The sequence below is a fragment of the Trichechus manatus genome, unplaced genomic scaffold (genome assembly GCF_000243295.1).
Source record: "Trichechus manatus latirostris isolate Lorelei unplaced genomic scaffold, TriManLat1.0 scaffold00019, whole genome shotgun sequence".
Lineage (NCBI taxonomy): Eukaryota > Metazoa > Chordata > Mammalia > Sirenia > Trichechidae > Trichechus > Trichechus manatus.
In genome coordinates this window covers 23,351,907-23,365,443 of record NW_004443955.1, presented here as the reverse complement: position 1 = coordinate 23,365,443, position 13,537 = coordinate 23,351,907, and the positions used below count along the sequence as shown (strand labels likewise).

Here is a 13,537-nt window from a genome sequence, read left to right as displayed (position 1 = left end):
GGAACAGTGCCTAGGACTCAGTAAGTACCATAAAAGTATTAGCTGTTATGATTACAGTAGAGTACTAAATGAATATCCATTCTTTTTCTTTCTGTCTTCTGGAAGTTTTATGATAAAAATGAGACTCTCCTGTTTGCCGCTAGTATTTCAAATACCAGCAGGGTCAACTTTGGTGGACAGGTTTCAGTGGAGCTTCCAAACTAAGACAGACTAGGAAAAAACACCTGGGGGTCTACTTCTGAAAAAACCTGGCCACTGAAAACCTTATGAATAGCAACAGAGGAACACCATGTGATATAGTGCTGGAAGATGAGCCCCTCAGGTTGGAAGGCACTCAAAATATGACAGGGGAACAGCTGCCTCCTCAAAGTAGAGTCCACCTTGATGATGTGGATGGAGTCACGCTTTCGGGACGTTCATTTACTGATGCAACATGACTCAAAATGAGAAGAAACAGCTGCAAACATCCATTAATAATCATAACATGGAATGTATGAAGTATGAATCTAAGAAAATTGGAAATCGTCAAAACTGAAATGGAACACATAAAGATTGATATCCTAGGCATTAGAGAGCTGAAATGGACTGGTATTGGCCATTTTGAATCTGACAATCACGTGATCTACTATGCTGGGAATGACAAATTGAAGAGGAATGGCATCGCATTCATTGTCAAAAAGAACATTTCAAGATCTATCCTGAAGTACAATGCTGTCAGTGATAGGATAATATCCATACGTCTACAAAGACTAGTTAATACAACTATTATTCGAATTTACCCACCAGCCACTAAGGACAAAGATGAAGAAATTGAAGATTTTTACCAACTTCTGCAGTCTGAAATTGATCAAACATGCAATCAGGATGCATTGATAATTACTGATGATTGGAATTTGAAAGTTGGAAACAAAGAAGAAGGATCAGTAATTGGAAAATATGGCTTTGGTGATGTAACCTGACCTACAAATGCTGGTAAATTTCCATTAGTCCTTAAAGTAGCCCAAGCCAGATTTGGCCCACCCCACATGCAAAGAAGGGCCAGCTGTGACCGCTAATTGACCTCAACAGAGGATGCAGGAACAGGAGAAATGAACCAGAAGGAAAATTATCACCTGGACCCCATTCTGAAGCAAGAGGTCCAACAGGAACCATGTCATCTACTAGTTCCTGGTCGCCTTCTAGAATTTCCCACCCCACTCTGCTTGCATGGCCACCATCTTGCTGCCCAAATCACCTATAATCCTTGCTTCCCTGTTGCTCGGGAAGCCGGATCTTAGGAACTTCCTCTGAATTTCTTGCTCTGCCCATTTCAATAAAGTTACTTTCCCTTTCTCAAAGACTGGTGTCCAGATAATTGTCAGGCCTGAGTGCACTGGACAAGGACTCTGGGGTTAAGTAACAGTGACAGAAATGACGCTGAAAATCACATGATAGAATTTTGCAAGACCAACTACTTCTTCATTGCAAATACCTTTTTTCAACAACAGAAATGTTGACTATACACATGGGCCTTGCCAAATGTAATACATAGGAATCAGATCGGCTACATCTGTGGAAGGAGACCACGGAGACGCTCAATATCATAAGTCAGAACAAGGCCGGGGCCTACTGCAGAACAGACCATCAATTCTCATATGCAAATTCAAGTTGAAGCTGAAGAAAATTAGAGCAAGTCCATGAGCGCCAAAATATGACCTTGAGTACATCATATCTGAATTTAAAGACCATCTCAGAAATAGATTTGACGTATTGAAAACTAATGACCGAAGACCAGACAAGTTGTGGAATGACATCAAGGACATCATACATGAAGAAAGCACGAGGTCATTAAAAAGACAAGAAAAAAGATAAGATCAAAATGGGTGTCAGAAGAGACTCTGAAACTGGCTCATGAACGTAGAGTAGCTAAAGTAAAAGTAAGAAATGATGAAGTAAAAGAACTGAACAGAAGATTTCACGGGGTGTCTTGAGAAGACAAAGTAAAATATTATAATGAAATGTGAAAAGACCTGGAGTTAGAAAACCAAAAGGGTAGAACACGCTTGGCATTTCTCAAGCTGAAAGAACTGAAGAAAAAATTAAAGCCTTGAGTTGCAATATTGAAGGATTCTACAAGGAAAATATTGAATGATGCAGTAAGCATCAAAAGAAGATGGAAGGAATGCATAGAGTCACTGTACCAAAAAGAATCAGTCCATGTTCAACTATTTCAGGACGTAGCATATGATCAAGAACCGATGGTACTGAAGGAAGAAGTCCAAGCTGCTGTGAAGGCATTGGCGAAAAACAAGTCTCCAGGAATTGACAGAATACCAACTGAGATGTTTCAACACACGGATGCAGCACTGGAGGTGCTCACTCATCTATGTTAACAAATTTGGAGGACAGCTGCCTGGACAACCAACTAGAAGAGATCCATATTTGTGCCTATTCCAAAAAAAGATAATCAAACAGAATGTGGAAATTATCCAACAATATCATTAATATCATACACAAATAAAATTATCCTGAAAATCATTCAAAAGCCATTACAGCAGTAAGTTGACAGGGAGCTCCCAGAAATTCAAGCCCCTTCAGAAGAGAAAGTGGAATGAGGGATATCATTGCTGATGTCAGATGGATCCTGGTGGAAAGCAGAGAATATCAGAAAGATGTTGTGATGGTTAAGATTGTGTGTCAACTTGGCTCGGCCATGATTCTCAGTATTTTGGCAGTCGTATAATGTTGTGATCACTTCCCTATTGAGATTTGATATGTGGTCACCCTCATGATGGGCCCTGCTGTGAGTTGCCAATCAGTTGAAAGGGAATTTGCTTGAGAGTGTGGCCCGCATCCAAATATAAGTGGACACTCTGGCTTTTGCCTGTTCTGGATCCTGCAGCTGGATCCTGTTCATCTGACCTCTGGTTCTTGGGACTTGACCTAGCAGCTTACCTTCGGTCTTGCCTGCCAATCTTGGGATTCATTGATCTTCACAGCCTGTGAGCAAGAGCCCTGCTCTCCAACCTGTTGATCTTGGGTTTGCCAGCCCCTGGGGCTATGTGAATCAGGAAAAGCCTCTATCCTGATCCGTGGGCTTGGGACATTCCAGCCTCTACAATCGTGTGAGCCATTTCCTTGAAACAAATCTCTCTATATGTATATTTATACACTTTACCAGTTTTGCTTCTTTAGAGAACCCAGCCTAAGACAGAAGTTTACCTGTGTTTTATTGACTCTGCAAAGGTATTCGACTGTGTGGATCATGACAAATTATGGATAATATTGTGAAGAATGGAATTCCAGAACACTTAATTGTGCTCATGGAGAACCTGTACACAGATCAAGAGGCAGTTATTTGAACAGAACAAGGGGATACTGCGTGGTTTAAAGTCAGGAAAGGTGTGTGTCAGTGTTGTATTCTTTCACCATATCTATTCAATCTGTATACTGAGCAAAAAATCCCAGAAGCTGGACTACATGAAGAAGAATGAGGCATCAGGATTGGAGGAAGGCTCATTAACAACCTATGATATGCAGATCATACAACCTTGCTTGCTGAAAGTGAAGAAGACTTGAGGCACTTAACTGATGAAGATCAGGGACTACAGCCTTCAGGATAGATGGCATCTCAACATAAAGAAAACAAAACTCCTCACAGCTGGACCAATAAGCAATATCATGATAAACGGAGAAAAGATTGAAGTTGTCAAGGACTTCATTTTACTAGGATCCACAATCAACGCCCATGGAAGCAGCAGTCAAGAAATCAAACAATATGTTGCATTGGGCAAATCTGCTGCAAAACACTCTTCAAAGTGTTAAAAAGCAAAGATGTCCCTTTGAGGATTATGATGTGCCTGACCCAAGCCATGGTATTTTCAATTTCCTCATATGCATGCAAAAGTTGGACAATGAATAAGGAAGACTGAAGAAGACTTGATGCCTTTGAATTATGGTATTGGCAAAGAATATCAAATACACCGTGAACTTCCAGAAGAACAAACAAATCTGTCTTGGAAGAAGTACAGCCAGAATGCTCCTTGGAAGCAAAGATGGCGAGACTTCGTCTCAAGTACTTTGGCCATGTTTTCAGGAGGGACCAGTCTCTGGAGAAGGACTTCATGCTTGGTAAAGTAGAAGGTCATTGAAAAAGAGGAAGACCCTTGATGAGATGGATTGACACAGTGGCTGCAACAGTGTGCTCAAACATAGCAATGATTGTGAGGATGGCACAGGACCAGGCAGTGTTTCGTTCTGTTGTACACAGGGCCGCTTTGAGTTGGAACTGACTCGATGGCACCTAATAACAACAAGAACATCCTGTTTTCTGGTTCAAAGGACAGATACTTGTACAATGTAAATAAAAATTGCTACACATGTATATAGGTCTAGCTTAATTGTTGGCCAACTGAGTAAGTGAGTTTAAAGTAGGAAAGACTTTGGACAAAAGAAGAGCTTCTAGGCAGCTAAGCTTACTAATACAAGTGACAGAAGGATATGATGTATTCTTTCTTGTCCATCTTTAAGAAGAGAATGGATAATTATGTGTCCTGTTAGTTAGGAAGTTCACCTGAGAAGCACATAATAGTCACATTATATGTATTTGGAGAAAGAATGGCACTGAATGGTAGCTGGGCAAGATGTTTTTTGAGTCATCCATCCAACTTGCGAATTCTTAAAGGTCCTAGAAAATATAAAGCAAGTGCATATTTGATTTCTTTGTATGTAAGGCTTTGTTTCCTTTAGGTTCTCTTGGTTTCACTCTGTCCTCGACACATTGCTGGAGGGCAGACAGCCATGTATCACAAACCCAGAGGCAGTAATACCTGGAACATCGGGAGACCTGAGCACTCTTGCCCAGGTCCATACCCCGGGGGTTCAGGGCCAGTACTTGTTAGTTAACACCTACAGGCCTCAGAGCAAGCATAGCATCAGCTCACAGACATCAGCAGATGCCGTCGTGACCTGCTCATATACTGGTGGTTCTCCTGGCGTTCACCTGCGGAGAGTTCCTGAACAGGACCTCAGCTTCCTGTGTCTCTGTACTTGAGAGGTTCCGGCTGCTGAGTGTGCTCAGCCTACACATGGGTCTGCGAGGGACCCTCAGCTAATGAGGGATGGGAGTTAGTGCAAAAGTATCCCAGCTTCTCTGCCCCTTTTCTGTACTCTGCGTCATCTCTCAGAGAGTCTCCAGTAACACTGGGCCTCAGTAGCCCCTTGAAATTCATATGCCGTCTACTGGTTTTCCTTCATTCCTCTCTCACTTCTTCCTTCTCCCTCATTGAGCTTCCTGGGGTCACCTCCCAAATAAATGATCTGTATTCAAATCCATGTCCTCAGGCTTTGCTTTGGAGGAACTCGAACTAGAAAATATGTAAGCAGGGTAAATGAGCATCAGTGGAAGGTTTGGAAGTTACAAGGTATCATTAAAGGCATCAGATCTAGGGGCAACTGTGTTTGTGGGCAGTAGAAGGGAAAGATCCTTGATAAGCCTCCTGGACTAAATGCCCACAGATGAACCTCAGACTTTCTTTACCACAGATTGACAACATACTTCCTTATTTCTGTTGTTTGGAGTCCTGGTGGCACAGTGGTTAAGCTCTTGGCTGCTAACCAAAAGGTTGGCGGTTCGAACCCACCAGTCGCTCCAGGGGAGAAAGATGTGACCGTCTGCTTCCATAAAGATTTACAGCTTGGAAATTCTATGGGACAGTTCTACTCTGTCCTGTAGGGTCACTAAGAGTTGGAATTGGCTCAACGGCAGTAAGTATTTCCATTCTTTGGAGTTTTAGGTGGTGCAAATGGTTAATGTGCTCTGCCGCTAAACAAAAGGTTCGAGGATCAAGTCCACCCAGAGGTGCCCTGGAAGAAAGGCCTGGAAATCTACTCCTGAAAAATCAGCCATTGAAAACTTATGGACCTCTTCTTTTTCTGCATCTACTGTGCAAATGAAGACCATTCTCAGCAACTAGACTATTGACATTCCAGAAAATGTCGACATCACTCTGAAGGGGTGCACAGTTATCGTGAAGGGCTCCTGAGGAACCCTGCAGAGGGACTTTAATCACATCCATGTAGAACTCAGTCTCCTTGAAAAGAAAAAGAAAGGGCTTCTGGTTGACTAATGGTGGGGAAATAGAAAGGAACTGGCTACAGTTCTCACTATCTGCAGTCATGTAGAGAACATGATCAAGGGTGTTACACTGGGCTTCCATTTCAAGATGAGATGTGTGTATGCTCACTTCCTTGTCAACGTCATTATTCAATATGAGTCTCCGTTGAAATCCAAAACTTCTTGGGTGAAAAATACATCCGTAGGTTTGGATGAAGCCAGGTGTTGCTTGTTCAGTATCTCAAGCCAAGAAAGATGAGTTAATTCTTGAAGGAAACAACATTGAACTTGTATCAAATTTAGCTGCTTTAATTCAGCAAGCCACAACAGTTGAAAGGATATCCAAAAACTTTGGCTGGTATGTCTCTGGAAAAGGAACAGTTCAACAGGCTGATGAGTGAGATCTAAGAGTTGTCCAACTACGGAAACGAGGTCAGAAGTTTCCTGAGACCTGTGGATGATATTCTTAAGATGAAATAAAATTCATCTACTTTTAAAAAAAGAAAAAACCCTATGAAGCACAGACAACTCGATGACAAGTTATACTTGTACTGGTCCATTCTTTGACCTCCTTTGGGTGACCAAGAGTTATATTGAACCACTTTCCGAATCCCACATAGAAACAAATGTACAGCCCAAGGCTCTGGCCCAGAGTAACCGTATAATTCCCCACTTGCCACGCCAGGGAAATGCTGTTGAGGGTTTTTCAGACTCAGAGCTTCTAGGATTCTATCTCAAGATTGCCCTCCATTTAGATAGGATAGCATAACCCCCTGAAGGGAAGAACTAATGACCTGACTGGTGAATGATTTCTGAAGGTGAGATTTCCAATATGAAATGGTGGCTGGAGTCCAGTGTGGGAGTATGTGTTAATTAGAACCTACAGAGGATAGACTTGCCTGATTCCCATTTGGTAGCAGGTCTCAGTGCCCTACTGTTCTGGCTCTGTGTTTACTGTTTTGGGCACTCAAACATAAATTTGCGATAAACTCAGTGGGGGGTTATATTACTTAACAGTATGTGTGGTGCACCAGCTGTTTGGTGGGGAAATGTGAAATCCTGTAACAAGTACATGCCCCAAGAAAATGAGTGATTTTGTTCTCCAGCACATGAGAAGAGTGGGCCAATCTCCCTGCCAAGCGTATTTTTCCAGAGCATTAATCTGCTATAAATCACTTATGTCATTCTCCAGAACCACTTTGATCCCCATAATTTTAATTTACATAATTCATCAATTAAAAATATTGGAGGAGAAATAACTTTGTTACTGCAGAACACATTCTCTTGACATTCCATCCATAAAATTATATCCTATAAACTGTAGGCTTAACTGGGCTCTGAATGAATTCACTTGTCACCTAGATCTACTGCAAGGAAATGTCCTTATTTTTCAGAGGTCTCTTTTCTACTCTGTCACATGGGGTCGCTATAACTCAGAAGAAACTAGATGGCACTCAACAACAACTTTTCTGTACATACATAATCACCTGATAAATGTAGGTTTGAAGTCTCATTCCACATATATAATCTTTGAAAAGTTATTTAAACTCTCTACACATGACTTTACTTGTTCATTTATTGGTTATGGAGCCCTGGTGGCACAGTGATTAAGAGCTTGGCTGGTAACCAAAAGGTCGGCAGTTCGAATCCACCATCTGCTCCTTGGAAACCCTATGGGGCAGGTCTACTCTGTCGTATAGGGTTGCTATGAGTTGGAATCAACTCAATGGCAATGGGTTTTTTTTTTTTTAAAATATTGTTTATAATAATAATTATTACATAGGATTATACAAAACATATCATTCTGATCAAAGTGTTGTTGCAAGGATGAATAAGAAAATGAATATAAAGTATGTAGCAAAATGTCCATTCCAAAATTGGCACTTTTAGTACATATTTATTATTCTTTGTCCATTGAGCATCCAAACCCCTTTCCTATATCTGAACAATTTCCTACCTTTTGCATCTTGGTGGAAAACAGAAATTGAAATGTCCAGATACTGACTTTGCCAGAATCCCTTGCAGCTGGGCCTAAGCACCTGACCCAAGTTCAGCCAATCACATTCACGAGAACTAGGCTTGACCAATCAGATTCATTTCCCCAGATTTTGACCCAGGATATTGTATTACAAAGAAGCAGGGTACTGGAGAATCCTTCCAAAAGGTTGACCAGTAGCAGGATACCTGACTTGCTGGGCAGCAGGGGCAGCAATGGCAGCAGCAGCATCTGGGGTTAGCGCTCCGTGTTAGCAGCCATATTATCACTAGAATAATTCTGAAATACTATTTGGTTTGTGATTCGGGGAATGTGACCTCCAGCCCCCTTTCCAAACCTGGTTCTCCAGCCCTTTTGGCAAGACTCTGAGCAACTCTATATCCTTTCAATAAACTCCTTTTCTGATTAAATAAGCCAGCGTCAGTTTTACCTGCCAGCAACTGAGAGCCGGGAGTGATGCGGAATTCACTAGATGTAACCATCACTGCTATTTTTTTAATTGCCTACACAGATTTGTGTCCCTGAGCGGCACAAACAGTTAACACACTTGCTTGCTAAACAGAAGGTTGAAGATTCCAGTCCACCAGAAGTGGCTTGGAAGAAAGGCCTGGCGATCTACTTCTGAAAAATCAACCAATGAAAACTCTTTGGAGCACAGTTCTACTCTGACACATATGGGGTCGCCATGAGTGGGAATCAACTTGACTGCAACTGGTTTTGCTTTACACAAATATGTTTTGTCTAACTTGATTCAGACGTCTTTCTGTAAACATACCCAAAAGTATTGCTTTAATCCTGGGGCTTGATAAAGAAAACCAAAATGTTAGCTGAGCGTGATGAAACCTTCACCAAGAAAGGGATGTACTTCAAGCATAGAACTACATAGAATAAATGACAAACATGAAAAGCTGCTATTAAAGTCAGTCTCTTTACTAAGGAATCAATGAATTTCTGGTCACCATAGCTAAAAATAAATCTAATCCTGACTTAATCTTGGTCCTATTCATCGTTGGTCGTCTTTTACTATATTGTCTGCTGATCCGCTTCAGCAACTGCTGGTTGTTTATGCCCCAAGCTAGGCATTGGGAGTGGGCCCGGGCTGAGACTGGGTCATTGTCTGTAGCAGAGCATTCTTGTCACTGCCTACAATTGCTCTAAATCTAGTAACTCAAGCTTTGTCAACTATATTCCTATTGTATGTCTTTTTGTGTACTTATTCACCTTTGCTGAAATCCATAAAGTGTTGAAATGCTGAGGTTCATTATCTATGAAATGCAAAAGCACCTGGCTAAAGACAGGAAAGAAGTGCCAGCTCAAGTCTGGTATACTCAGCAAGTTTCACATCTCTGGTGGCGCATAAAATCAGCAGGCCTTGGGTCATAGTTTCATGGAACATCTCAGCTAATTGGCCTAATAATGTGTTTAGTGCTTCTGTTCTACCTCCTAGATCACTGTGTAGTCCCCGGGGTCTTAAAAGCTTGCTAAAGGCCATCCAAGGCACAACAATTGGTCTCTATTTACATGCAGCAACATAAGAAGGAGAGTCAGGAATAGGAGGAGGAAATGGAATACGTGGCTGCTTGCCTCCCTGAACAACTGCCTCCTTTGCCACGAAATCAGAACTGGATGTTGCCGGGCTACCATTACTGTACATTTTGAGCAACGATTCTCTAGAAGAATCCTGATCAAAATGGGAAAAGCAGAACAGAATTTCAAATTCTCATGTACTCCATACTTTCTGGAGCCTTGGAAGCTGGATGAACTCCTGAAACTATTCCCTGAGAGAATCTTTATACCTTAAACTCTAAACCAAAAATATCTCCTGAAGTCTTCTCAAAACCGAATAGTGTAGTTTAACTAGTAAAGAATGTCTGCCTTGAGCATTGTGCTCTTTTAAGATCTGTCTATATCAGATCAAACTGACAACAGAAATTGGAAAGATTAGATAGGAAACTTAGGGGGCAGTGAGCATATGTTAATGGGCGAGGAACAACTCAGAAAAGGCGGATGAGAAAATTTGCACAACCTGAAGAATATAATCAATGTCACTGAGCTGTACATGTGGAAGTTGTTAAATTGGTGTATGTTCTGCTGTGTATATTCTCAACAACAACAACAAAAATAAAATGAATTATAAAAAAAAAAGTAAGAGGGCTTCACCATCAATTAAGGCAGAAGGCAACAGATCAGAACACACTGCACAATCCAACCAAACTCACACAGTTTTTGTGTGCTTCGTGTGTTTCTAGCGTACATGTCTTGGCTCCGTGACCTCAATTTTATTTTTATTTTCAGGATGGTACAGTAGATTTATTAAAACACACACATACACACGCATATACATCATTTATTGTATATGGTTCACACAGATTCTGTCAAATCTCATTCAAAATACTATAAATTATTCCAGATATACAAGGAGGTACAAAGAGCAATACAGTGAACATCCACATACCTCAACTTTCCTCCTTGCCTTCTCCCTGAAATGTTGAGGTTAACCTAACTCTCTCTGGTATTTAAACCTTATGTCTCTTTTAGGAACTTCTGATTAGCCTGCTCCGTTATATTCAGTAGGGATTTTATCCTGTAACTTAGAAGATCCACCAGAAACTTCCTTGCCCTCCATTGGGAAAGTGACATGTTTAAGAAGTTCAGAATACAGGTTTAAAAACTCAGAGTGAACTTGAAGTTTAATGAATAACTGCTATCCTCAGACTTTATGTATATTCATTGATCCAGTGAGTATATTAATGTCTTGACCTGTGTTTGGGTAACTATAACTCACCCATTGCCATTGAGTCAATTCCAACCTACAGCAACCCTATAGGACAGAGTAGAACTGCCCTATAGGGTTTCCAAGGAGTCACTGGTGGATTCAAACTGCTGACCTTTTGGTAAGCAATGAAACGCTTAACCACTATGCCACCAAACCCATTGCCATCGAGTCGATTCGACTCATAGCAACCCTATAGGACAGGGTAGAACTGCCCCACATAGTTTCCAAGGAGAGTCTGGGTAACTATACGTGCATTAAAAAAAATGACTCCAAAACTTGCTGGCATAAACAACTATCTTGTTATGGACAGGGCACAGTGGGAACAGCTTAGCTCTGCTCTGTGATATCTGGAGCTTTACCTGGAAAGATTCATTGGCAGGAGGTGGCTCAAATCCTGGGAATTGAGATTATCTTAAAACGTATTCACTCATATGTCCAGTGGCTGATGGCACCTAGGTCTGCTGACCACAGCTTCATGGGGCCTCTCTATGTGGCTTGGACTACCTCTCAGTGTGGCAGCTCCTAGGCAGTCAAGCTTCCTACATGATGGCTCAGGGTTCCAGTGCTAATGATCCAGCAAACAGGGCAGAAACTGTCTTTCTTATCTTATTCTGACCTAGCTCTGGAAGTAACTGCTGCCATAATTTATTAGTTACCAGTGAGTCACAAGCTCCCCAGATTCAAGAGGAGTGTCAACGAATTCATAACATTTTTTTAAACCAGCAAAAATCCTAAGCTCCTCTTTTAAACACTCCTGCCATACCCACACAAGCCACGAAAGAACAGAGCCCCCTCCCTGCCCAAGAGGTGTACATTGTGAATGGCACCCCTTCCAAGTGTGCAACTCTACATGGCAGTTCTGTAATAGATCTTGAAATACTAGGCTACTGCTAGGTTGCTTTCCCAAGATTAGCCCAAAAGAATCTCAAGGGGGTGGAGGGGATAGACAATCACAGTCTGCTGTGTAACTTGTTGATTAAGGAGTTAATATGAAGGCCTGGTGGCGTAGTGATTAAGAACTCAGCTGCTAACCAAAAGATGGGCAGTTCGAATCCACCAGCCGTTCCTTGGAAACTCTATGGGGCAGTTCTGCTCTGTCCTATAGGGTCACTACAAGTTGGAATCGACTTGATGGTAACAGGTATAAGGATAGGATATTTAATAACAATAAATGTAAACTGACTTCATTCTATCATACCACTCACGTATAGTTCTTAAGCTAAATGTCTTTGAGAAAATGAACAATTTGAGAATTCAAAGATAAAACATTTCAAGAAAAAGTAAAGGAAGTAAAGTAAGCCCGTGCAGTCACTACACTTTGTTTTTGTTGCTGTTGTTAGTTGCCATGGAGTCGATTCTCCATGTGTGGAGAGGAATTGCATAGTTCTGAAGCCTAGTGGCCTAGTGGTTAAGAGCTATGGCTGCTAACCAAAAGGTCAGCAGTTCGAATCCACCAGGTCCTCTTTGGAAACTCTATGGGGCAGTTCTACTCTGTCCTATAGGGTTGCTATGAGTCGGAATCTACTCGACCACAACGGGTTTGGTTTTGTTTGACTCTTTCCTCCAGCATTGGCCTTTGAATTTTCCCCAGTGCTAGCTTGCATCTTATTTGGCTGCTCACACTGACTATACTACTGGCTGGTCCATTTGGATTATCGACCCCAAGGAGTCTACACTGTCTCCCTGGCTCTGACCTGACATTCCTATAGGGTTCTGCTCCTGAAAACTGCCTTTCTGATTCAGGTACCATAGCCTCAGGTGAGAGGTCTACGCTAACTTTTTCCTCCCAAGTCCAGGATATCTCTAACCCCAGTGGATCAGAGACTAAAGATTGGGCAGTAAAACATGGGAAATGAAAGAAAGAAAGAAGGTTTAAATCTTGAAGGAACTTCTGAAAGCATTATTCACACAGATTTAAGAGATCCTTCTCATTAAAAGGAGCCCTGGTGGCGAAGTGGTTAAGAGCTATGGCTGCTAATCAAAAAGTCAGCCTTCCGAATCCACGAGCCGTTCCTTGGAAACCCTATAGGGCAGAATCGACTCGAAGGCAATGAGTTCGATTTTTTTGTTTTCTTCTCATTAAAAGCAATGCTGAGTCTTTATATTTGGCCACATTTTTCATTTTAGTAACAGATATTAAGTATGAAATTGATGAAAATCAAAGAAGAGGGAGAACTCATCAGTTACATGAGGCAACCAACTACATCAAATTCGTAAATTGAAAAACTAATTGCTTCTTCAAATGATTATTTTCTGAGTTCATTTGAAACCAAAATCCATAAAGCACCCAATCAGTTCTAAACAATAGGTTTGGGGATTTCACTGGAGTCAAGACATCATGTTTATCATTTATGATGTATTTGTTTTTCAGAGGAATAAATCAGCCAAGAATCAAATGTTTATGTTTATTCTGCAGATATGTCTTTGATGAACTATAACCAATGTCTGTACTCCAGCATAGAATTAGTTTTTGTTGTATTTTTTTTTTTTTTTTTAATAATATCTGTTTATACATAGAATTCCCTTTCTTTTCAGGGGCCTGACATTAACAAGGTACTGGTCTTGGGATCAGGAATGAGAATCTACCTAGATCCTACCAGGAGAACCTGCCTTATAATTCCCTGGAGCTACACACAGCATATGCTACAGTACATGTAACCAAGACTCTTGG

The 13,537-nt window shown here is 41.3% G+C and overlaps 1 pseudogene; it reads left to right on the top strand.

Moving 5' to 3' along the window:
- Positions 1 to 5,930: 5,930 nt before the first annotated feature.
- LOC101358824 (60S ribosomal protein L9 pseudogene) lies at positions 5,931 to 6,495 on the top strand (annotated as a pseudogene).
- The last annotated feature ends 7,042 nt before the right edge of the window (positions 6,496 to 13,537 follow it).